The sequence below is a fragment of the Melopsittacus undulatus genome, chromosome 5 (assembly GCF_012275295.1).
Source record: "Melopsittacus undulatus isolate bMelUnd1 chromosome 5, bMelUnd1.mat.Z, whole genome shotgun sequence".
NCBI lineage: Eukaryota > Metazoa > Chordata > Aves > Psittaciformes > Psittaculidae > Melopsittacus > Melopsittacus undulatus.
In genome coordinates this window covers 15,204,472-15,231,680 of record NC_047531.1, presented here as the reverse complement: position 1 = coordinate 15,231,680, position 27,209 = coordinate 15,204,472, and the positions used below count along the sequence as shown (strand labels likewise).

At 37.1% G+C, this 27,209-nt stretch overlaps 1 protein-coding gene across 1 annotated transcript in view; it reads right to left on the bottom strand.

Annotated features, from left to right (window-relative positions):
* The window catches only part of FOXP2 (forkhead box P2), a 410,714-nt gene that overhangs the window by 316,439 nt on the left and 67,066 nt on the right, over positions 1 to 27,209 (bottom strand).

Sequence of the window (27,209 nt, the reverse complement as noted above, 5' to 3'; positions counted from 1 at the left end):
TGCTGCTTGTTTTGATGGTTTTTGCTTTTGTGCCATCAAGTTTTTATTTCATTAATCAGGCAAGGAACATAAAATGAGCAGCTCTGACTACTGACTCTGTTGGACAGGTGGAACCAACACTCCAAACCAATAAGGCACAGCCCGTATTTCATGCAGCAGAGGCAGACTGCACACCTCTGCTTGCTGAAACGCCTGCCGCTGTTGAATGGTAAATTCTTCTCTCCTGCCTATACGTTCTCTTTTTCAAGTGTCTGAATGTTGGCAACACAGAATGTCTCAATCTGCCAGTTAGTTCATATCACCAGGCAGTACTGACTGCTTTTTAAGTCATTTGCAATTGAAATTTTGCTCATAAAAAGCATTTACTTAAAGCCACCACGATTGCTTCCTATTTTCTTAAAAATACTAGAAAACCCAGGTTTAAAGCAAAACAAAAGCATGCTTTGTTGCTTAGTAACCTCTTTTTTTATGTTTACAACTCCTTCTCAAGTTATTTGAGACTAGTTGACCATTCTCCAGAGAAAAAAATTCTGGTGAAGAGGTCAGCAAAAAAAGCTGTATTCCTCTATGCCAAGTAACACAAATTTTCATTATTTTCCATTGAAGAAGCAGCAACAACTGCAGCGTCTGCCACAACATCTTTGTCCATTCTCACCAACTGGAAAAATGATTGTAGCTGTCACAACCTGGACAGGAAAAATATCCAAAAGTAGCTGAAGAGTTTCTGTAACTTTCATGGGCAGACTTTCAGCATCTTTGCTTCCCTCATCGTTATTTCATGTAATGTTTTGAAATCAGCTAGGATAACACAATCTCAGGTATAGCAATATTTTCACATCAAAACCAGTCATTCTTGGATCGCTGCTCTTGTCGTGTATTTGAGCCAAATGTTCCCTAGGCTGGACAAAAACCCTGTGACCAACGACACACAGGGACACAAAGTGGGGTTCTCCTCTATGGAGGCTGGAAGCAGAGCACCATGTTCATGTAATGCTGTACAAAGACACTGCACCATGCCATGCAACGACTCAGGTAGCTCAGCAGAACCTCAGGAATGTCAGCAACACACTCCACTGTCAGATGAAGATATCCTACCTATAGCTCCATACTTGGGAAAACTTGCAGACACTAGCGCTAGTCCCAGGCAGCTAACCATCCCATGGGCTTCACAGCTGTGCTTTCACTGCAAGAGTAGTGAATGTTTAACATTTCCAAAAGTATTCTAGTTTTGTCTGTTTTTTATCTGAAACTCCCAATTTTCTTTTTTGAATGCTTTCTTTTCTGGTTTGCAACATTTTATTACAGATAGAGAACACCCCCAAATGCAGTTGTATAGAGATTTCTGTGACACATCTGGTTTCTTGTTCTTGGTCGCCTTTGCAAGCTTCCAGTAAAATCCAAGTTTATTCTGAAGCAATATTTAAATTTCTTCCCATTGCCCAACTCCTCAGAGATTTGCTCTTGGGTGTACAAATTCAGTACACTGGGAAAATACAGGAACCACAGTTAAACTGCATCTTTCGCAGACTTCTGTTCAACTATTATGACAACCTGAGAAATCTATTTAGAAACTTACATAATCCTGAGGCTACCACCTCAATATACTAATCTATACAAACAGCTGCATTGGAGAATATTGAAAAAAAAAATATTTAAACTGCAAAATAGTATATTCTGCAGTATTTCATTTTCCCAGATCCCTATTTATGTATGTTCCTACATACAGGTTTCATTCTCCATTCACATCACAGGCAATTCAGAGTAAATTAAAAATTAAACATATATACAAAAATTAAAGTTTGTATCAGACCCAGGGAAGACCATTATTATTTACATCAAATTTAAGGTGTCCTTTTTTAAGATGTGTAAGTTACTAAGTAACTACTAACTACAGAGTAGTAACTTAATTATGTATTTACTGGCTACTCTGACCTATGTCTACATTAGCCTTTTGAATGAATTTAAGTGAATGCTTGATTCAGTTATTTAATATTTTTTCTCCAAAGTAATCAATAAAAAGAAGTCATACAGCAAAAGAAGTCTACAGAGAGATCTGCTGTTTTCTAAATAATGCATTCCAAAAAATATCCGATTCAAAGATGAATTCTAAAGCACGAGATGGAGCTTGTGGAGACTTCTCCACATGAAAGGCATCTGTCAGGATGGAGAAAGAAAAAAATAATCTAGTAGCATAGTACCATGCAATACTGAAATGATAATTGCTTTTGGTTTGAAACACAGAATGTGTATCTGGGAAAAAAGACTCAGGTAAATTGTTTCAATACCCTCTAAGAAGTAAATAGGGTTTTTCTTTTCAGTAAACAGAGAAATGTTTCATCTTTCCCTTGAACATACCTGAATCCCTTCTGTGTTTGTTTGTTTCTAATTCCACTGGTAACATTTGCATCCATTTTTCCTTGTGTGGTGGCATACTAAAGAGAAACTTTTTAAAAAATTAAAAGGACAAAAACAAAAAGGAAAAAAGAAATCAATGAAAGAACACAATGTTAAGAAGCAGTAATGTTTAAGAGGGAATCAAAGGAAAGGAGAGCAGCTAAAAAGACTGAAAAAAGATAAAGGGCAAAGGATTTAAAAATTAAACAGAAGGAAAAAGATTAAAGAAAGAATGGCAAAAGGCAATGCAAAAGGATTTAAGAAGCCAGTATAAAGAAAAGACATTCAGTTATGGGAAAGGAATAGCAACTACTGGGGAAAAATACTTGAATATAATGAATCAAAAAAAAGAAAAGAAAAAAGAAATTAATTAAAAAGCAAACAGAAAGTTAAAAAACTTTCCTTTTTCTCCACAAAATACAGGAAACAAATACACAGGATCCAGTCAAATTTTAAAAGCCTGTTTCTATTATATACAACATCATTCAACAATCTTTCTGCATTAGTAATTTTAGTGATATGAAAATAGAATACAAAGCATGTGATGCCAATTATCTTCTATACAGCTATTTATATGCATTACGTGCAAAGCTGCGAATAAAATGCACTCCCATCTAAAATATCAAATCCTTTTACTTTTATCTATATGGTACTAAAATTCCAGGAATTTGTCTACTTTATCTAGGATTTCAATAGCACTGTGAAGATGATCATCATTATGAGTTTCTAAAGGGTTAATTAAGCTTACAGCTGCTTCTTTTACTGTCAAAGGTAGCTTATGGCAAACAGTTAAGGACAAAACTACAGTAACTAACACTTAACTGGACTTTGTAAAACTTATGATTAAGTTAGCACTAATGTACTCAGTCCCTTTAAAAACTTTTAATAAACATTCTCTTGCTACAGTGGAAACATTTTTTACTTCAGCAACACAGACAGGAAAGAGAAAAGCTGAAAGAAATGCAACTCAGAAGATAGGAAACACAAAGACAGTTCGACGGTGGCACTCTCTTTTGAACATTATACATTATATACATTGTGATTTTCAAAAAAAAATTATATAATTTAGGGAATTGTTACTCGTTTCCATATTTATGTCACATACCCCAATTTTCTCTCAAAGCCAGTAACATACCAAAGGCAGTAACTTCTGTCATCTGCACAGCCTGCATTTAAAGACAATTATTTTTTTTTCCATCTTTTTTTATTTTTTATTTTTTTTAATTTTCATGGACTATTTCCCTGTTCTCTGGTTTTATTAGAGAAAATAAACAGATTTTCAAATTTTACCTATTTATATGCCACTTACCATGTCACCTATTGTTTCTCTGCTCTCAAAACTGATCTTTTTAATCGCTATTCATATGAAATCATTTCCATGCCTCCAGTCATTTTGAGTGGCCTTTTCTGGACCCTTTCTGTTCCTGCAATACTTATTCCAAGATGAAGTAACCAGACGACACAGACTCCTCAAACTGAAGGCATAACATCACTTTATTTAAATGCATTCTAATGCCTGTGGGAATATTCTTCAGACCACTCACAATACCACTACTTTTTTTCTTTTTGGACATGACAATATATATTGAACAAACATCTTCTATGACCAGAACAAAGTAACACCTAGGTGTCATTACTTGGTGTAAAAATTTCGGATGCGTAATTAGAAGTTGTCCAAGTTCCTTCTCAGCATGCGTTGCCGTTTTGCATCACTTGTTAATTGCCTACTGTGCTGAAAACTGATCATTAATGCAACTTTTTGTTTATGCATTCCATAGCACTCGGTAAACCAGGCAGGTAACATAACCTCTTCTCCTAATTATACAATTTCCTTTGCCAATCTAAAGGATGTAAGATCAACCAGTTGTCCCTGTTTTACTAAGATGTCACATAGTCTGAACGACTGGAGGTGCACAGTAATTTACAGAAAAGATGCTGAATTTCTTCAATATTATTTTTCAAGCTTTTTAATTTGTAAGAATTAACCACACTTTAAACAAATTAACTATTAAAATAAGGCTTGAATCTGTTTATTCAATGCAGTAATTTCCACTATTTTGCTCATTTCTCTATCTAATTACTTAACTATTTATTTTGAAGTTGCAAACATTGCCTTGGTCAGCTCTGTCCATTGTCCTCAATCTCAAGTCAATTAAAAAAAGAAGGAAAAAAATACCATGAACAAAAATCTGCAAGATGAAAACTACACCTACTACAACAGCTGTGCCACCAGAGATTGCTCTGAATGTTTTTTTGTTCCAGAATTTATATCCCCATCTACCTTCTCTTTAGACAGAAGACTTGAAAAGCAGGACATTCTGGACAGATAACAGCATGTAAAAGCATAGAATGGTTTAGGTTGGAAGAGACCTTAAAACTCAGCTAGTTCCAACCTCCCTGCCACAGGCAGAAGTACCTTCCACTAGACCAGATTGCTCAAAGCCCTGTCCAACCTGGCCTTGAACACCTTTCCATTTGATTGATAACTTCTCCACAAACAGTAAGTTTGGGCTTAAAACTTTAGCCCTGGTTGAAGGAAGTCCTGTGAAATGTGAAATTTAATCACACAAACCCATGAGAAAACAGATGCCCCTCACAATGAGACCAGCAGTCCCGTTCATATACACAGAGGTGATCATACAGTAACTCTGTGTTGCAATGTGCTGGGAGATCTTTTTGCAAGCCCAATGAGCAAGTGTTTTTCATTTCAGGTGACTGGGGGCATTAATTCAACTATGAAAGGCACATGAATTACTTCAGCTGCAAAGAAATCAGGTTTCATTTTTCACACAGCTCATCTCACATGTTCTTTTACTTGGTCCCCAAAATACTACAAAGCCCAGGGAGAAGTGCTGACAGTTAAACAGTACATGATGTGTATTCCCTATAGGATTCTTTCTGAAGAAGTCACTCTAATTTTAAGATCAGTGTAACTTTACAGAATGCACTTAGGGTGGGTTGCCCTGGATCAGGGAGCCAGCACTCAAGGTCAGTGCAATAGGCAACAAGTTTTTTTAGTAACTTTCTTCAGCATAGCTAACTAATACAGCAAATAAATTAAATAAAGCATTGATACACATATCAAACCATTTACTGCATTAAACATATTAGGACTTAAAACTGATATAGCTTTCATATACATTTAGCTACGGTACTGGTATAAGCATGTTGCATCTTATCAAATACCTTTCCAATGATGGCTATATATCATTCTGGTTTTAAATTCCTGAAGTTTTCTCAATGTATATATCTTTTATAGATGTATATATATACAAAATTATCTTTTGCTAGTGTGCAAAATGTTACAATAACACAAATGCTACCAGACTGTCACTCTGGAGAACAAATAGGTCACCGAGAAGTTTTATTTCTCACGTCTTTTTCTTCTCTGAGCAACATACAACTTAGATAGAGGGTATTTACTGAATTACAGAAGGACGTTACAGAAAGCCTTAAATTAAAACTTTTTACATTAATTAAAAGTCAAGGAAGATGGATCACAGACATGCAAAACAATAAAATGCTGGAAAATGCTCTAGAATGGCGTAAAATTTCACAAAACATAACAAGGTAAAATATAAAGGTGCCTAAGATGAGTATGAATAAGTGATCCAGAGCTTCATTTGTAAAGCAATCCTACCGCAGCTGAGAGAAAGGAATGTTGCAAAAGATCTGTGATAGCTTTGTAAGAAACAAATTTAGAGTAGCTATATGCTAAGAAATGCTGAGTTCAGAAGTAAAGGGAAGAAATGAGAGTGACTGCAGCAGCAGGTACAGCTCAGGACAGGTTCTGTGCATGCAGGCTGTGCACAAAATGGACTGGAGAGGAATGAGAAGTGAGGGAAGATGTGAGAGAGGGGAAACATGAGACAAGAAAGCAAGCAAATATGCATAGTGGGACAGCTGCAGGGGTTCAGAGGCACTGCACAAAATCCGTGTCAGCAGCAATGTGACTATCTTTAGCAAGCCCAGGCAGATAGCAACACTTTTTTTGTCACATTCCGTATTTTGAAGGTTTTCTGTACCTAAGGTACAGAAAGCAAAATAAATTTATTTGCTAAATGGAAAGACTGCATTCTACAAAAGCTAATGCAAACTGCCAGAAGCAAGGTGGGCAAATGAGAAGCTCCAACCCAGGCAGAGAAGGCAGAGTAATGCTCAAGTTTCCAGTTGGGAGCCAGATAAAAGTAGGAGAAGGATGAAAGGGAAGAGAACTTAGAACAGCGTGCTTCTTAGGCACAGCAAACAAGAAAGGAGGAGGAGGCAAAGAAGAACAAGCAAGCAGTGAGAAGCTGAAGATGACACAGAAATGGCTAGGGAAAATTAATGGCACTTAACAAAATTATTTGAAGATATTACATATATTACAGATTATTATTATTTATCTATTTGTTTGCCAGAGGAGAAAAGCACAGTATTAGACAGGCTGGAAAAAGGAACTGTTATTTGCACAGGAAAAAGCAATTAGCGCACATACAAGGGCTCCCTTATTGTTCTACCTTCTTATCCCAAGTTCCTGTAATATTTACATTACGTGACCTCAAACAGCTATACAAGGGAAAATCCTGCTCATAATATTCACACAAGAAGCTCTACTCAGATGCTGGTTTCATGAAACATCCTACCTGACTGAGCAGACTTTGACTGCACATACCTGTGGCAGCTGCGCTTCCTTGCTTCAAAGCCGACTAAGTTAAAGGCTTCCCATTTGTCTTTTCCCAAATAGAAACTGATGAATTTGAGTTCAGAGATGGAATACTGATAAATTCTTTTCTTTTCCAGATCACTCTAACTGTATTGGTTTTGATTACATGATAGTGAGAGATACTCATATGAGCTTAATTAATTAAAGCAGCTATATTATAAGAGACTGTTTCCTTAGAAATTAAATAAAACCAACTTCCCTATTTAGACATGACCAACTGCTTCACTTCTGTAAATACAATGACTACTTTTGCCTGTCTAAAGTACCACTCATTTAGAAGAATGTTGCAAAGTCATTCTTAGTCTAGTGATTTCAGCCCACTTCTTAACTTTGCAATACCAGGTATTTTTGCTTCTACAGAGCTGAGAACAGACCACTGGGATTCTTATAGCTCTTTCCATGTCATGACAGTGACTTACAGCGCTCTTAAGATCTCAACTGGCTGGAATCTGGGCTTCCTTTCCAGCAGTTGTTATTCTAGGAGGTGGACTTTTTGCACCCAACCACACTTCACAAGGAAGATGGAGGCTACATCCCACGGTGTAGCAGTCTGACCACCTGCCTCAAATTGACAGTGTTCACCTCTGTTTATGAGTCAAACAATCTACAGATTGCAGTGATGTTAAGACAATCAAGTCCCTTCTGCCTTTCCATTATTTCAATTTCATTACAAGATTATTCTTTGTTCTTTAAACTGATTTAAGAGCTACGCTTGGCATTAAAACAAAACTACTTTTATCAAGAAAATATTCACAATCTTACTCCGAAAATTTTACTGTCAAATTCTAGGAAACAATCAAAAATTTTTAACATAGTAATTTTATTCCAACTTGCCTCACTGATTCATTAAGATCTATTATTGCATAAGAAAACATTATCTATTAATCATATAAAAAAATAACTGAATCAACAACTGTAACACTTCCATCCAGAAGTATCCAGACAGAAATGTCACAACAAGCATTTTAATTTTACTCATTGATCTAATTTACAGTTACTTAACTGATTTATAGTCTCAACTGATTTTATTTCTTAATTCTCCTCTTATTTTCTACATGTATTTTATCCCACTTCTTAATAACAGATGACATGAAACCACTGCAGCAAGAATTGCCTACAATGTCTATCATGACATGATGCAGTGCAAGTGACAGCAGTAAATACAAGATATGCCTTAATTTCTTAAAGCTAAAATGTGTATTTTAAGGTTCTTTAACTACTACAAAACTGGTTGAAGTGGCACTGATTGACCTTGAAAAGCTATGCAGTTTCAGGTGAGGCACGTTGGCATGAGGACACCGAGCCTGAGAAGGTTCATCCCACCACCGTTCCCTTCAGGTTGTGGGAGGGGTTCATCTCAAGGCACGGCATTTCGTAGGGAGGGAGGTGAGAGAGATTTCAGCAATACAAACCAAGCTATTAGGACAAATGATGGGAAAAAAGAACTATCTATGCTTCAAAATAAGGCTTCTTAGCTTCAAACTTCTCGTGTCTGTACATGACTGGAAGCAGAAAAGCTCTGGAGTTTTGGAGCTGTGCAACGAGCCACAGCCAGGACAAATAATCACCTAGCAGGAGAAAGAAAAAGATTTTATCTCCGAGAAATTTCATGGAATATTTCACCAAAAATTCTATTAGGGTACGTAGCATAAAACTATTTACATCGCCTCCTGTTAAGTAAGCAGAAGCTTTAGATAGACACACAGTGACAGTCAACACATTTATGGACAGTGATGGAGCTGCAAGTGTGATACAGGAGTTGGCAAGTTTTCCAGGCCTGGCATGCCAGATGAGAGGGTTTACCATTTTGACCTGGGCAATCCTATGGTGAAGCAACACAGAGTATCTTGTACAATTTGGCTAACTCAGAAATCTGACAAATAACTATAGAATCCCAAAGTATAAAGGGATTTCCCTTTGCTGTTATCTACTTTCACCATCCCCATGTGTTTGAACAATGTCATTCCTCATGTTTTGTTATCTTACTTTTCATATTAATCTCTACATTATTAAGCATCAATAAGAAAGAATCAGAAGGAATGAAATTTGACATAAAATCTTTTAACTGACATTAAGGTGTGACACATTTGCAGATGGTTTATTTCTGAATAACTTTTCATACAGGTGAAATTTAAAAAGAGAGCTGAGAGTATACGACCAAATGGTCTGGGCATAACTCTGATGTTTTTTTTTTTCCTTGAAAATTCAAATGATCCCTGCAGGCAACCGACAACTGCTAGATCTGTGGAATGTGCTCTTTGAACTGTACAAAAGCCTTCAGCCTTTCGTGCATTGCTGCAAACAAAAACTGCCAAGTGCAATTATTTCTCAAATGTAATGTTATGGAAGTGTGGTATCGTTTTTTTCACAGCTCTGAGAACAGCTGTAGAAAAACTGAATTTACGGGAGTATTTTCCCACAACAGTTGTACACTGCATTTATCACCTTCTGTAAACAACTGATACAAATGAACACCAGTCAAATCTCAGAGTGCCACTCTTACTGTGATGCTCTTACAATTATATTTCTATGGAAAGAATCAAAGGAGTAAGTGGAAGGAGGCCTCCCAAGAAGATTTTTCATCCTTTAGCCTTTCTGACAGAAGTAAAAAACCCACAACTTATATCAGAAGCACCAAACAGTGCTGAGAGAACAACAGAAGCTTGAAAATTCATAGTTCACTTAGCACTTTTTTTCTTTAACCTCCACTGCTGTATCTAATGTTCCTACCAACATCCACATGCTGAAAGGTAGCTTGGTAGATACATTACAAAATACCAGCACAGCAATCTAGATGACCTTGTCTGCATCTGTAGTTCTAGCAATAACTGCCTTGTTTTTGAACACAGATGTATTCAACTTGCTGAACTGAAAGCATTCAAACTTTACTCACTGAATACAGACGTACCCAGTAAGATGACTTTTATTATTGACTTCAGCTACATCTGAGATTTTTAAGCTAAAGATGACACTGAGATGAAACCAACCACCCTTAAATAAGTCTCCACATCTGAAATAAATGTTTCCCAGCCATGAAGACGCCCAAATTCAAAACAAGCATTTTTGCTTGGACTGCAGAAGGGCCTTGCTTTAGAAAGCAAACTATTCAGTTCCAGTTTAAACTTCACTGCAATTCTGACATGAGGAGGAGCACCGTCTACTCGCCAACTTATTCCCAAAGCAGACCTAAGCTCCTAGGTCTGGTCCAGGATCCCTCGCCCACACCCACATGTCAAGTTAGCCACAATATCCTGTTTCAAAGCTGGACGAGAAGAGACCTACAAAGAGTCCTGTCCAAGAGGAGCTCTGCCTTCAGGACTCTCCTCCTCAGCTTGAGCACATTCAGTAATAGCTCATGAAGGCCCCTGAAGATCCAAGCTATGAAACAGTCCAGATGCATGTACCCTCTGAATGCACTCCTTAACAGGTAACAAATGAAGGTGGGCCACTGCATGGCAACAAAATAAATAAATAACCCCTCCCCCCAAGAATGTAATATGGAATCCAAAAGGAGACCGAAGAAAAAGGAGCCTGACTCTTCAGCTTGATCATCTGGCCATGAAGGACCAGAAGAAGGCATTTAATACGCTTACAACAGTTCAGATTCGGTGAGGGCCAAGAATTAGAACAAATCAGTGTGCCTAGCATCTCCAGTTGGCCACTATATCTATAAGGACCCCTCAGTCAGTAGAAGCAATGGCATTTTTTTCAAGTACATAAGGAGGATAAATACGTGAATCACCTTGCTTGAGCCACACCTTTACTTTAGCCACACGTTATACATGCAAAAAGTCATTTTTAATCATGAGGCGTCACATTTCTGCTTCTAAGCTGCTGCAGTTTATATACAAATGCACTGTGCTGGACTCGACAATCTTTAGGGCCTTTTCCAACCTAAATGATTCTATGATTCTGTGTCCTCTGGCACCAAGAACAGTAGTATCTCGACCAAAGTTAAGGAGAGCACCTCTAAGCTACTAAAGGGCTATGTGGAGCAAAGGAAATTAAAAGCCAGTGCCCAAAAGAGATGTTCCCACAAGAGAAACTGGGGAACAAAGCCATTTAATTCAGGCATTAAGAAAAAAATAAAAAGGAGTTACTGGTGCCAAGGAAGATCAAATTCTTATGCTATTCAAATGGATTTTGTGTCACTGCTCAAAGTGAAGCAGTGCACAGCATCATGTACTGATTGTCTACGCTTTAATAGAACCATATTCTTGTCATATTTTAGGCAAACATCTACATGCAGAATGATGACAAAACTGTCATGCACACAGGCAAGATGGATCAAGGCACAGCCACTGACAGGGAGCAGATCCCTCTCACATGACAGGACATGTTTACTTTTCCAGCAGCAAGATACAGTTCCTTTGCAGCAACTGCAGCAGCACAAGTTGAATGTGCGGTAAGCCACTGATCCACCAAGGAGGCTGGTCAGTGGTGCACTACGTCACATGCTATCACTGGGTTTCCACAGATGCTATAAAGGGGGTGTCCGAAACTGCAAAACTTTAGTTTCATTTCAGAATTAGAAGAGGTAAAATCTTCACAATTTCTGTGGAAGTCTGAAGTGCAGAGTATATGGATAGCAGAAACCTTGGGAGTTTGACGAGACAACCTTTAAAAGCGCCTTCCAAACCAAACCATTCTGTGATTGTGAGTGACTTAAGAATACTGCTTTGATAGAGGCAACACCACACTGAACACCTTAGAATCACAGAATATCTCAGGCTAGAACCTTGCCTTTCACTTGCTATTTGCTTGCTATTCACTTGCTACTTGCTTGTTTGCATCAAACATGGACATATTTGCCATTTTAAAAAATAGAATATATGTTACTTTTTTTTTAACTGTTTTTGTGGTAAGTGAATCTTGGTCAAGCTTCAGTGTTAACATGGCTTATATAAACACAGAGGAGCAGACCACAGAACTGCCAGTGATGAACATAATGACAGTAAGAAGGATGTGGTCTAAAAAGTTCATGGTAAATCAAGCCAATCCAAGCAAAACTTGTAATGGAGAAACTGCGATGGATTTTGAATGGAAGAGTGCAGTGGCACAGTTCCTCCTTGTTGATCTTTTCAGCAGGACAGCAAAAACCCAAATAATAAGTATGTTCATGGGTTTTTAAAGGCATTTCATGTAAAAAGCAACAAAATGTATGTACACTTACAACTTCATGAGTGAGAGGAGTGCACTCTGGGTGGCACAAGAGTCAGGCAGTTGCTGTTGCAAAAGAAGACACAGTTGTTCCTTTCCAAAAGTTACAAAATAAGCTGAAAAACAGCAAAGTCTGTCATGTAAGCAGACTCAAAGACTAAAAAATAAACAAAAGCATACTCTATTTTTGATCATTTTCTAATATCTATAAAAAATAAAAAAATTCTTAATTTCCCATTGATATTGCAAAGCTTTTTTCAGGTAAATGAAGTATGTCTCTTAGTCTTACTATTCTTTTATCAATATGGCAAGCAAATGTCAGTATTTATGAGAGAAATAATTAGAAAGGTTTGTTGAAAATAATCTTAAAATAGACATGATAAAGTCAATTGTTGAGAAGAAAAGCGCTTTATTAGTGACTTGCATAAAATAGTGTTGCTTCATTTCCAAGATGTAACAAGCTTGATTCTAGATCTCATATATATACCATTGCTGAGGCCACTCTAGACACCCAAGTGTCACAAAGGCAGAAAGTGTCTACACCTGAAGATGCTTCCATATATTGTTTATGTGAGCAGTGTAAGAAAGGCATGTGGAGAGCAAACATGGGATAATCTGTTCCTTATGAAGGTTTCTCCAGACTTGTCAGAAATTCGTCTAATACCAGTCATTCCACTCTTGACACAAAGCTTTCAAACCTGTTGATCCATGTGGAAGCATTAGTGCAAACCTGTCTATCTTTTGTACTTCCTAAAACATGACTGACCAAAAGAAATCTGACAAAAATCTGCTCTTGGGTGGAGAGCCTGAACGCCAAACTTTAGCCTAAAGCATACTTCAAAGCCCAAATTTGAATATTTAAGGGGGGAAGAAAACAGTCTATGATGGTTTTCCAATTTGAACATTTGTGCTGTGAGTGTCTGTAATCCCCCAAACAAGAGTATTTTTTTCCCTCAAATTGCCAGATTCCTGTAAGTAAATAACAACCCAAGCTTTTTGTAGTACCAAGTCTGGCTAGTCCACAACTTTGGTACTACTCTAGGTAAAGGCTAGTGGATGCAGCTCTGAATGAAGAGAGTTAACATTTTAATATTGCAAAAGACAATAAGAAAAAGAAATAACTTCCAACTTTTACTACAAGCTATAATAAAAGAATTCACTAATGATCTCTGCATTCCAGATATCAAGTCTTGTATCATCTTTCTGAATTTTTCTTACAGAAAAACGTCAACAAAGCCCGCTAGAAGCTGGCCAAATGAGCAATGTGTTTCAGCCAGAGGGCAGTTAACTGCAAAATCAAAGAACAAATGAATCACCCAGACTAACAGTTTCTGGAAAGGGCCCTCCACCAGAATAAGAAAATGGAAACCAGTCACAAATTTATAAAATGCCTTTAGAAATCAGATCCCCCACAATGAACCACAGTTAGTTCAAAAGGAAATCTCCCGTCCCCTGCTCTTTTTTTATCTTATCCTACAAGTCCCTCCCAGTGAAAGTGTATTTCTTTTCTGTGGGCTGTCAAGGTTGTCAAGAAGAGGGCCATGTGTTTTACAGAAGAACAAAGTTAAGAAGATTCATGGATTATAGAGAATATAAGGTCAGAGAAGACCATTAGATCATCAAGTCTGACTTCCTATAATATCACAGAATATAAAATTTCAGTTACCTTCTTATTGAGCCCAAACACTTAAAGTTGATTGAAGAGTAAATTCTGTTTTAGCAAAAACAATTGTTTCATGCCATGCCTTTTCTGTACTAGATTAAAAAGCTCTTTAGAGGACCAGATATCTTCTCTCTGTGAAGGTATGCTGTAATTAAGTCACTTCTCAGACATCTTTTTGATAAGGTAAACAGACTGATCTCCTTAAATATTTCACTGCAAGGCAATTTTCAGGCTCTTAAATCACTTTCATAATTGTTTCTGGCACCATCTCCAATTTTCCAAAAGGATTTTTTCTTTCAGACGTGGCCACAAGAACCATAAGCTAAAATTCAGTCTTGTTTACCATGAGGCATAAAAAGATAAATCCACATCTTTGCTGACATCTGGTTGCCTGTACACCCAGCACAGCTCTTTCTCTTTTGCACAGCATACTCTGTTTCTCTCCTCAGGAAAAATTATTGCATCAATGATCTTTTTTTTGTGCCTGAGCAGTGTACAAACAAGTATCAGCAGAACTTGGCAGTAACAAGGAAGCTTAACTATCTGGTCATCTTCTTGGAAGGGAGACAGCAGGACACAGGCTATCCAGAAGTGTGCTGGCAGCCATTTTTCAGAACAGAAACTGAGGAAAACACTCAAACCAAAAACCCTTTCTGATTCTACATCAATCTTCAACCTTTGATTCACTGGCAACATGAAAATTGAGGGCAGCTTGGTTAAAAGAAACCAAAGAAACCATAAGATGAAAGAATTCCCATTTCTAAGGAAGGGAAGGTGAAGGGAGGATAGGAAAATTACAGAAGAGGACTTGGATAAATAAATTGGTGGCCAAGATTGCATGAATGCTAAATCAAAGGGAAGAAGAAAGAGTTCAAGAGAGCTGGCAGTGCCGTAAAGGAGTACCATTAAAGGCATAAGAGCAAACTATGTCAATGTTGAAAAGGCTAAACCAGAAACTCTTCCAGCACCTGCAACTTAAGGACTTGAGTAGAGATTCCTGAACACAAGTATGCAAGAGAAAAAGACGACAGTATAGGGTCAAACTCAGAATGGCAAAACCAGAAAGTGAAATACAACTTGCAAAAAAATTTCAATTACTATCAAGAAAGCATTTTTTACAGGTCTTAATAGTAATAGGAAAATTCAAGAAAGAGTTGTTCAGGCTATTTGCAGAAGATACAAAGACAAATATATTTTGCTTAGTCTTTGATGTAAAAGTCCAATACAATCTGATAGTTAAAAATAGAGAGAAAAAATAGGAGTACAATAGGAAAAACAGATTAAGAGACACTTCACTAAGATGCTGTCAGTTCAACTCAGCCTAATCAAGCTTATGCTTAGGATAGGTACAAACATAATGTTGGCTTGTGCCATGAAGCCAGTTGAAGAATGCCAAGCTCCAGTGCATGACTGCACTGAAAATTTGCTTACCTGCCATCTATAGCTACTTAAACCAAATAAGTGAAATTGTAAGATTTTAAAATAATCTCTTCTTTGAAATTGATTTTTAACTCAAATCAATCCAGTGCCTAAGCGTTCTACTCCTTGTTCCCACTAACAGCTGTACTGCCTCAATAGGTGGGACAGTGAAGTGCAGTGCAAAGGACTCTTAAAAGAATTAACTGAAATTCTCTCACAGCCATTAACAACTTTTCAGAACCTTTAGAAAAACAATGAAGTTCCAGAACAATGAGAAGGGAAAAATCCAGTGCCTGTCTTAAAACGGTGACAAAAGAGAAGGTAAGGAATGCCAAACTTGTCCAATTAGCTTCAGTTCCTGCAATATTCTTAACAAAACAAGAACAAGAAGTTTTTTTTTTTCTTTTTTTGCAGCAAGAAAATAAATACCTGCCAATATAGTTTTGTTATGAGCAAACTCTGGCAAGCCAATTAAATTTCTTCTTCAACAGCAAAATAGTTTGTGAATGGGAAAGAAGCAGTGGATGACATATAAAAAGTAGATTACTCATAAAAAGAAGTTAAGCAAACAGTAGCTAAATGCACAGAATAACAGAACCGTAGAATGGGTTGGGTTGGAAGAGATCTCAGAGATCACCTCATTCCAACCCCCCCTCCCATGGACAGGGACACCTTCTACTAGACCAGGTTGCTCCAAGCCCCATCCAACCTGGCCTTGAACACTGCCAGGGATGAGGCAGCCACAGCTTCTTTGGGCAATCTGTGCCAGGGCCTCAGCACCCTCACAGAAAAGAATCTTCTTCTAAATTTAACTATTTCCTAGGTGGATACAGGCTGTACACTGCCTGCCCAGTCACAAAGGCTTCAGGTTATCCTCACCTTCAACTCCTGTTCCTATACATGCCACCCTTCTACCTCACTACTACCCTATATCAACTGAGTAACATCAGTGCTGTATTAGAGACCCATAGGAAGAACTTGAGTTTGGATTGATGGACTGGTGCCTATTGATTTGAGGCAGCACAGAATACCTTGAATGAATGGTGGCAATTTGTTTTTTACACACTGAGAAGTATATGCATTTGGTTAATAAAATAACAAATAAAAAATACACTTTTTTAGGAATATAGCTCCAATTATGGAAGCATAGAGACTTAAAAAAATATGTTATGAAAATAACACTTAAGAGAAGAATTTAGGCAATGCACCTCAAGACAAGAATAAATACATAAACTGACTGAATTTAAAAAAAAAAAAAACAAAAAGCCACCGAGACCTAGATATGTAATAATTGTTATTTCTTCTCACTGAGGCAGAATATCAGCAAAACTACAAAATTAGACTGAACTATTTCCTGTTGTCTGGCATACTGAATTAAAGATAGTCTTTACCTTTTAAGATTGTTTCCTTGCATGTCCACAATCTGATTCTACCCTGATCATCTATTTGACGTTCTTTACCAAATCATTCAGCAGCAGAAGCAAAAACCATTTCCTAACCCACTGGCTATCAAGCATTAAAAAATGCTGTGCTGCTTCTGGATTTCATATCCAGCTGTTTCCTAGACACCCTCCATTTTTCTGTCCATCTTTGTTGCATATGTATTGTGGTCAAGTTAATGCTGCTACTGAAATCTAGAATTTTGCATTTCTCAAATGCAGCCCAAACATTGCATCTATAGTTTTTTTGGCATTTAATTTCCCAGGTTCCTTTTAGGGCAAAAAAAGGAAAAAGTCCTTAAGGCAATATAAGCACTTAATCCAACTCAAATACTAAAGAGGACATAACCTTTTAAATCATCTTAAATATTTACGATGCCATAAGCTCTTAAACTTCCTGGAATACTTAGCCTTCCTTAAAACCTCACAGTACTCAAAGTCCCTAGAGCAACATAAGCACCTAAACTGCTTCAAATCCTTCCAAAGGACACAACCTTTAAACCAACATTCAGGGTCTCAGTTTTAGAAATATTTTTGTTTCTTCAGGCACAATTCTACCTGCTTTTGTCCACAAACAGGTACCTATTTAAGTACTATTCACATGCTTCCCTTGACACAATACTTTCATTTGATGGAAGACAGATGCATGAAAGACATATAGCACCCTGTCACTCTGAGAAAGTCAACACAACTAATGGAAAGGATTCCCCTGGTCCTAAGTCTGGCCAGCATTCAGCTTCACAGAAACAGAAGTAACAGAAAAACAAGATAGCAACCAAAGCCTTCACAGCGCTTTGTTCATACCTTCAAGCAATGTCTCACAATAAACCAAGCCAATTTCATCATATTTCACCATCAACTCATGGTAGCAATTAAGAAATTACAAAATCAGCATCTGCAACAACAGCAGCAAACATGACCTCTGGGTGGGAATCCAGCAGTACGTTTTAATAGAGCCACTATACAAGCCACATTTAAGAAGCAATCAGCTAGCGCACACACTGCTACCAGATCTTCAGGACAAGTGTCCCCTCTGTTCATTTTCTAAACTTTTTAACAACTGCGTGGGCCTACAGGGATGCTGGGCATGGACTCTTCATTAGGGACTGCAGTGATAGGAGAAGGGGTAACGGGTTAAAACTTCAACAGGGAAGTTTAGGTTAGATATAACGAAGTTCTTTACTGTAAGGGTGTTGAGGCACTGAAATGGGTTGCCCAAGGAAGCTGTGAATGCTCCATCACTCGTGGTGTTCAAGACCAGCTTGGACAGAGCCTCGGGTGACATAGTTTAGTGCAAGGCATCTCTGCTCATGGCTGGGGGGTTGGAAGTAGATGATTTTAAGGTCCTTTTCAACCCTAACTATTCTATGATTCTATGTTTTTATGTGGTGAACTTAAGTCACTGTGCTTCCTTCTTCCTTGAGCCTTTCAGATAGGTGTAGAGTGAGCAAAAACACCTTTCAGAGCAAAGCAACCTTACACACACAGTCTTGAGAAGCAAAGGTGTTTCTTTCTAGAATTTCCTTGTTCAGGCTTTCAGTGTTAGCTATAGCCTAGGAAGGGAACTGTCCATGTTCCACTCTAAAGGATATCTCATTTTGGATTCAAGGAGTAAGTGGAGCATTAAGTGAAAAATTAATGCCACAGATGCTCTCCAGCAACTGAGACAAATTACAAATACTTGTTTCATGTTTTAATTTTGAAATTCACATGACAGGTAGTTAATGGCAGGTCAGCCATGTTGCTCAGCCTTGGGAAGTAAATAAAGGCAAAGCTGTGCATCTTCAGAGTACATGTAAAAACTCACATGCGCCAGACTTCTGCATGACAAGCAGTCCCTGAATATACACACCTGATATTTTTTCAGATTACTTTTACATGAATCATAAACCATGCCAATAAAAGTGCTGCATCCATCAATTAATAAAATACTTTAAATATTCAGCTCAACAGTAAAAAAAATACTGCTACACTGATGTTTCAACATGTTGAAAATCTGGATGTTTGGGAACGCTCCTGCAGCTAGCTATATGGCGGTGGCTTAAGAGGTTTGAAGAGACTGTGTTTATGGTGAACCTGGTGTGTAAAACACTGTAAAGTTCATTTTATCATTTTTATCCATTTTCTTTGTATCTTTACCATCTTATCAATTAAATCAGTTGATGTTCAAATATTTTATTAACTCACCATACAGTGGCTGGTCAAATGCCACTGAGAGTTAATTGCCATTTCATAACTAACGCCTTCCTGTTGTTCAGCTAGTCTCAGATTATATGTATTTACAAACTGCCTATTTCCTTAAATCCCATGACACTCTATTTTACCAATAAGCACAAAACGGATACAAAATTTTCAGCTATTTGAGTCACTACAATTACATAAAAAATTCAAAAGTGTCTAGAATTTTAAATTATTAAACAGAAAGCCACAGTGGACACAAATGTTTTTTTAGTAATTCCCAAACATAGAATTTCGATTTTTACCTTTGTCATTTCAGAAGTATCATCTTTACTGTTTCACAGTATACTACCAAAGTAACTATCTACTGACTCAGTTTGAAGAGCATGGAAATGGGTAAGTAAGTCATAGATTCAGTACTTTAATGGAAACAGAGGATTGGCAGATGGGCCAAAAGCAAAGACCTTGTTAACTAAGAGCTCATAAATCATGGTAAAGTGTCCAGTGAAGAACTACAGATACCAGCATATAGCAATCTCATTTACAAACACTCACTAGCATAAAACAACACTGCAAAGGTGCACAACAAGATTAGAAACCTCAGCACAAAGTATAGGACTCTTTAAAAAAGCAGACTAAACAATTCATCTTACAAGCAATGAGGAGAGTGTAGGTACTACAACCAACGCCCTGTCCAGTGAACTACCTCATTAATATTGCTGTTATCAGCAATTCTTTCCTCAATGTGCCATACTAAATTCAGCAATTTTTACATATATATACACTTGTGTGTTTGTGCATGTGTATCCCAGTGGATCCCAACAATAATGGCCTTGTATAGCAGAATAGCTGAAGCCAAGCACTTTACACCCATGCAACATGTTCTTCAAGATACTTTATTTTGCATTACGGCGTACTTCGGGTCCATTTTTGAGTCCTTGTCATTAATACTGAGAAATAACCATTTTCTTGTACCTTGTTTTCAGTACAAGACCACATTATTTTTGTTTTGTATGGCAATTTTTAAACATTTCTTTTGCTATGGCAGATTTATACCTTCTATCTCCAGATCACTGACTATTCCAGCCATATGCAGAGACTCCGCTTCATAAGCCAGCTCCAGTATAGAAGCAATTCATTTGCAGACAATGAAGAGCTTTGGAATTTAGCTGTAGGACTTCAAATCATATTTCTCCAAAGACACGGGAGGTCTCAGCTCCAAAATTCCCAAAGGCTTCTATTTCATCATGAATTTTAGAGGACTTTACAGTAATGTATGCATGTTAAGGGATTTAGCGTGATAACCTCCAACATGCATACACTACATTATTGCAAAATCAATTAAAATTCATCTAAAAAATTTGATCAATCACTGATTTTTGCAGTTGAAAAAACAGAAGTACATCTTTTACTAACATATGGCTGGGGATTGCTCATGTGAGACCACACAGTTTCAGGTAGTTCATCTGAAGCCTATCTCCCCTATGTTCAACACTTTCATCAGAAACAAAAAAACTGAGAGATAATGACCTCTTGGGGGAAAGCTGATGACCTTGATCCTGCTCTCAATAACTGTCTCAGAAATCATTTATCGCGTCTTGCAAAAATACAGGTAAAAGATGCACCCTGAGAATCAAAATACCATTTAACCGCTCCACTGAAGAGCTCTTTCTCCCTAAAAGACCTAATGACAGACCTTTCTTTTCCCCTGAGCAAAGATACCAGCTAAAATTGTGATTCTTTCTCTGTCAGAGTAAAATTAGGGGAAGGAGGTGGAGAGAAAGGGGATCACATTTTAGTTTTATTCCACTGATGCTGCTGCCTGTCACTAAAAGATGAAGGGCTGAAATCCCATCAGTCTGGATTTGCAGATCTGAGGATGAAGAATTAGTATTTTTCTGTTTTTACAGAAAACTCCTTGATGTATGGCTCCATTATTGAATGCTAACAGCTGCAGTTTAAATTACAAATGAGGTTCTATTAGCATAACCCATACTTGGTTTCTATTTAAAAATATAGTTTTAGCCAAAATTGTGTCAGTTGAGAACCTACACGTTTTGAGTTGTTGCTACAGATAAAGGAGAGAAGCAACTTCATATTTCGCTACTACAAAATATGAGGTTTAGAACAGCAAAACCATTAAAGAATACTTGTAAGACACTATTGTATCTCCTTCAACAGAAGGGACAAGAGGCGATTGAATAGTCCTTAGCAATGATGTAGAAAAGAAAGCCTTGAACAGGCAGCAGTGTGGATGGAGGAGAAAAAAAAGTGTTTTTTACAGATGTCTCTCCATACCAATTTTCTAAGTAAGTTTATTTAAAAAGCCCTAAATTGCATTGTGGAATAACTGTTTAATTAGCTTTGGTTTCCATCATGGCTGTTTTCATGAAAATACACTACGCAACAGATGGTTTCTGCTCTTATGCTTTGCAACTGCACTGTTTGTGCAACTACTGTCTTGCCCTTGAAAAGCTGTTTGTGTTTAATGTATCTTGTGCCGATGGTTTTAACATATTCCTATGTTTTAACACATAAAAATATGCTGGTTTTCTGACATATACGTGTATCAGCATATCAGCACTCATGAAATTGTTACTCTAAATGGCCAGGTTCCAACCGCACTGTGTTTGCACAGTATTATCTTCTGTAATATTGCACAGCGCTTCAAACTGTACGATAGCAAGTGATGACAGCATTCATACCAGGCATCTGAAGCTAACTCTTTTCATGTGAAGCAGTCAAAATCATCATTTTCATTAGAGAGCACGGTCAAGGTCTGGACACAATCCTCACATAGCTCACAGGATGCATGGAACTGGATGACAGATTCCAGAGACCCAGCAGCCTCAGCCAACTACTGCTGCAAACAGGCAATTCTGGATGATTTTAGGGTTGGGATGCTCATGCACTGTTTGACTGTACTAAGTCAATCTCTTTCTCTATGCCCTAACATCTTCATGTAGAAAATATTCATCAGGATACATGTAACTGAAGCTTCCTGAACTACCTGTGTGCAGTAAAGGCATGGTAACCAACATAGAGCAAAAACAAGACAGTATTTCTTCATTCAGCCCACCTAGTGATTTAAGTAGTCTCAGCAGTACTCCAATTTAGCGTGATACTTACTTCGTTAATGTTTTCTACAAAATTCTCTGAAATCATCAGATGAAATGCAGTGTATTATTACTATTATTATTTATGTCAGGACTTGTGCCCCAAAGGATCTCACTGTGCTTTGTTAACTGTGTACAAGAATCCCTTCATTAACATTCAAATGCTTCTACCTCTGAAGCATAACACTGCAGCTGTTTACCAAGGACAGTAATCCTATAAAAACATTTACTGATCTTATATGAAAAATATTGTGTTCCATTATAAATGCATGTTTCATACAATTTCCAATTCCTGAATGGCTTAATGCCAGGGAACTGCAACTGCAGGCAGCGTGACACCAGAGTCTATGAAAGTGTTATTTCAGCAAAAGGCATCCACTTAGTTGGCACCTTTACTTAGTCTATCACCCATCTTCTGCTCTCCTATACAGGAAAGATACCTCAAATCAACTTATAGAACTCCACCTCTCACAAAGTAGAAAATTAAGAAAACTGATAGAATGGGGATAAGGGCCAGTTAATGGATGTGCTGAACCAAGTAATTTAGGAATCTAACCATCAAAATGGATGAAGAAATGAAGACATGCTTGTGAAATATTTTCCTTCCTCTCTTGCCTGCTTTGTGACTTTAGACAAGATACATATAAGTACATACAAGTAGTTTTAGAAAAACTACCAATACACATCCCTGGCAGAGTTCAAGGCCAGGTTGGATAAAGCCTTGAGTGATATGGTTTAGTGTGAGGTGTCCCTGCCCATGGCAGGGGGGCTGGAACTAGATGATCTTAAGGTCCTTTCCAACCCTAACTGTTCTATGATTCTATGATTCTATATTTATACTTTCTAAAAATGCCTACAACAATCAAACAATCTTTTCATTTTTCCCCATTTGAAACTTCAGTTTGCTTTTAAATTTTGAGTTAGACCAACAGTATGATGAGAACTTGATTCCCTATGTACATGGAATGGGATTGATCCCATGTGGAATTTCCTATTATTAAAATGATTTAGATTCCTGTGCTGTGCATAATATTTGCTCTGTTAATTTTGATGCAGTCCATCTCTTTAATGGATATTCCTCAAGTTTCTATACTCACATTCACTTACTGGACCCAGATATTCTCAGATTCGTGGGATCTACTCAGTTTGAAACCTCTAACAGGGTCAGGACAAAATGTCAATCATAGAGTAAAATTTGTAGTTCAATACAATACGCACAGTTCTTCACTACTCAAACATCCTCTGTTTAGTGGCACCTTGGCTGAACTGCCCTTTTCGTTCTCAGAACTAGGGTCTTTTTGGTGGATTTTTGTGATAATGCATAAAATGCCATTCAAAGCTAAACATTCTTGAAGTAGCAGAAGGGTAGGAATATTACAAATCCAACTCAAATAAAGCCAGACAATCATGAAAAAAAATCAAGCCTATAAAAGTTGTATGAACTACGTAAGGAACCAGCTTGTCAGCTTCAGTGAAGTTCTGAGTATTTACCAATGAGAATCTTGGCCAGCAAGCACTGATATGACAGTGTTTCTAAGGGAAATATTTTGTTCCTGTTTACAGCACACAGCTTACTGAGATACAAAAACTGGTCAACACTGTTTTGTGCAAATATTAGGGAGAAAGAGAAAAGACCTAAATATCATTAACATGAGATTACTTCCCTTCCTAAGTACTTTCTTCAGGCCAATTTGCAAGTGCTCTTTTCAAAAACAAATAAATTCTTTCCTTGTGTTGAATGTAGATTCCAGGAGTCAGGCTTTCTCTGTAGTTTTACACTACTATATATGTGCTCTGCTACTATGCAATACTCGACTAGATGTATCACATTTTAAATAACAATGAAAAGAGTGAAACAAAATGAAAGATACATCCCAGGTGCAAAAAGTAATATTAAAACCAAAATTTAAACTGAAAGAAAACATTTATACACCCCAATGAGGTTAATCAGTCCTGTTTCTCCTCCAACAGGACAAGTATAATATTGAGACTATCTTTGAAGCATATTCTACTTTTGTCCATAGTTTCATCACAGTGATGTTAAAAACACAGATAAAGTAAGTCTAGATAAGTTTATCAATGCAAGGGAATAAGTCAAATACATGGTGATTAGCCTCAAAAAGACATCTAATAATAAGTTACACTATAATTTCTTTGTTATATACTTATATTTTAACTAAAAAGCAAACAGAAGCAACATACATTCATTCTAATGCCTTTTCAATGTATTTAACTATTCCATGGAAATACAGTGCTTCCCACATACAGCCCATATCCATGAACCTTGGAACTGAGGAAGGTAGCATGTTATCATCTTATGGTAGGTGATGTAGTTACCATTACTCAAATACAGTTTAAATTGCTAAAGAAATCTACAATGCTTCATTACAAATGGAAAATAGCACTTCATCACAATCTCATTTAATAGAACACATTATCAATATTAGTTGATAGTAGAGCAATCTTTTTCAAATTTGAAAGTCACCAAAATTGCCTGCTTTAAAAAATTAAGTTCAAATCTAATATAAAAATTAGCTGAAAAAGCATTTTCGTGTTGTATTAGCACTTGATTTTTTCGGTCTTCTATTGCAAGCTATAATAAATATACCTTCTACTATCTTACCAGACATTAAATAACGACACGGAGTTAAAATATTTGCATTTCTCAACCTAGAGACAAAATATAAGAAGAAAAAACTTGAAATCTATTGATACTTCATAGTTAATATTAAAATGGCATTTGAAAAGCATGTTTTAATGGTTACGTACAGAGTCTAAGCAACATGGAAAATGTCCTTTTAATAAGCTCCTATGTATCACCATAACCACAAAGAAATAATACAAAGATGAATTTTGTTTACTCATGTGAAAACAGGACATTTTTGTCAATGTCAGCAGTAACTTTCTTGCCTCCCATTATGTCACATGAGATGGAATTTATCTGCCTTAACATTTAAAAGAAAAGATGTCTAAATTTGTGCTGGTCACCTTAAGCTTCTTTTATTGTCAGTGACAAGAAACAGGCATCTCCAAAGGATGAATCATCTCATTTTAAGACAGACATAAAGAGGCTATGGGAATTCTCCCCTGGAAGCCTCCATCTCTCTTCACTGACTACACAAGTCTATAGTGACCGGCTCAGATTTACAACACCTATCTTTTTCGATGGCTAACATCAGAGGAAATTAATCCCGCTCTTGACATCCTTCTGAAAGCGTACATGGTAAAAGCAAGCGTAAGATGCAAGAAAAACAGAATTCTCAACAAGCATAAAAATCAAAATATGCTGTCCTGGAAAAAAATCAAAAAACAAGACCCTTTTGTGAAAATAACAGGGGATCTGTGCATTTGAAATGTCATGCAGTGTTTAATCTCCAAGCCAGGACGGGCTCAATCATTTTTTAGGAGATTAAGAATACAGAGAGAATATTTTCAGAATATGCTGACAAAGTAATATGCCTCTTCTGATTATGAGTAAGCAGCAATTTTCAAAAGCTTATAATTCAGTGCAATAAGGATAGACGTTCAGCAGCATGGCAAAAGGCACATCTTATAACCCATTAAAGCTTCACTTTCAAATCTGAAGTCCTTGCTCAAAGCAAAGCAGAGAGATCCTAGAGCTTTTTTTAGATCTTTTTTTTTCCATTTTCAGAAATGATACAACCATCTCACAGAAGCTTTTGCAAAGACATTCTGCCCATAGCAAAAACCGTGGACAGAAAATGTCTGCCAAACTAAGCAAAGTCGAAATTCAAGAACACCAGCATTTAAAGAGAGGGCTGCTTTTCCCTAAATGTTCCAAAAGACAAGGAAGCCCCTGAATCACACATTCATAGAAGATGGAAGACTTAATTGTGAAGTCTCACTGTACATTTCCCCAGTTCTTACATGTTTTCATTGGCATCCACTTGAATTATGGATTATCCCAGAATGGCCATTTGCAGGTACCTCAAAGCAGAGTTCATAATGAAATTGTTAGACCGCTTTAAAGGTCTCATTGACCTCTGACAAGACTATAGGAAGACATCAATTTCTATTCTGGATTAATAAATCTCTCTTCCAAGGCTTTGTCCTTAGGGTTTGTTTTGTTTTGTTTTCCTTTCTTTCCTGCAAACACAAAATTGTACTAAAAATGTACCTTCTTTTCCATGGATCAAGTGAAAAAGATGCTCATTTTAAACATCTAAAGTCCCCATCATATGACTGTTCACATCACGTGAATTATGGTGCTAATTCATAGCTAAAATATATTTTCACAGACTTCAATGTGATTTTTGTAGTTATATTCACAAGTCTTTAAATATAATTTAACACATTTTAGAAAGCTCGCAACTTCTGCCATCTCTCATCTTTAGCCAAAACTTAAGTAAAAGCCTAAACTGAACAGCTAAATACATCAAAATTGGAAAAATAAAAATACAAAAAAAATCACTAAATAAAATAGCAGAATCCTTTCTCGTTTTGCTTACCCATAAATATTCCCAGAATCACAGAACAGCTGAGATTAGAAGGGACCTCAGGAGATCATCTAATCTAAACCCCTGCTCAGGCAGTGTCAGATGCACCAGGCTGCTTGTCACCATGTCCGTGAACATGTATCTCTATAGATGGAGACTCTACATCCTGCCTGGGCAATTTGCTCCAGTGTCTGACCATCCTCAAGGTACGAATGTTTTATGTATTATATTTAAATGGAATTTTCTGTATTCAGTTTGTAGCTATTGCCTCTCATCCTGTCACTGGGCACCAATGAAAAAATTCTGTCTCTGTCTTTACACCCTCCCATCAGGTATTTAATGTGAAAATGAAATGCTATTCAGTATTTTGCTGTTCAGGAGAGGCAAGAATTTTGTGCTTAAATTAGTCCAACCACTAATCATATGACATCACCCAACCCACACATGATGTTTGGTGCTATACAAAATCAAGCTAGCATTTTTAAGATTCAGAAATCATGTATCTATATCTGAATTATACAGCATCATGCCTACACTATAAATTACTATAGGATGCCTGCTTACCTGCTAGCCATTTGTGACCATTTCCTGGTTTTGGAGATCTGACTTTTAATTTGCAATGGATATAAAAGATCCTGCACTACCAGAGTGTGAAATGTACAACAAAACAGTAGTTCC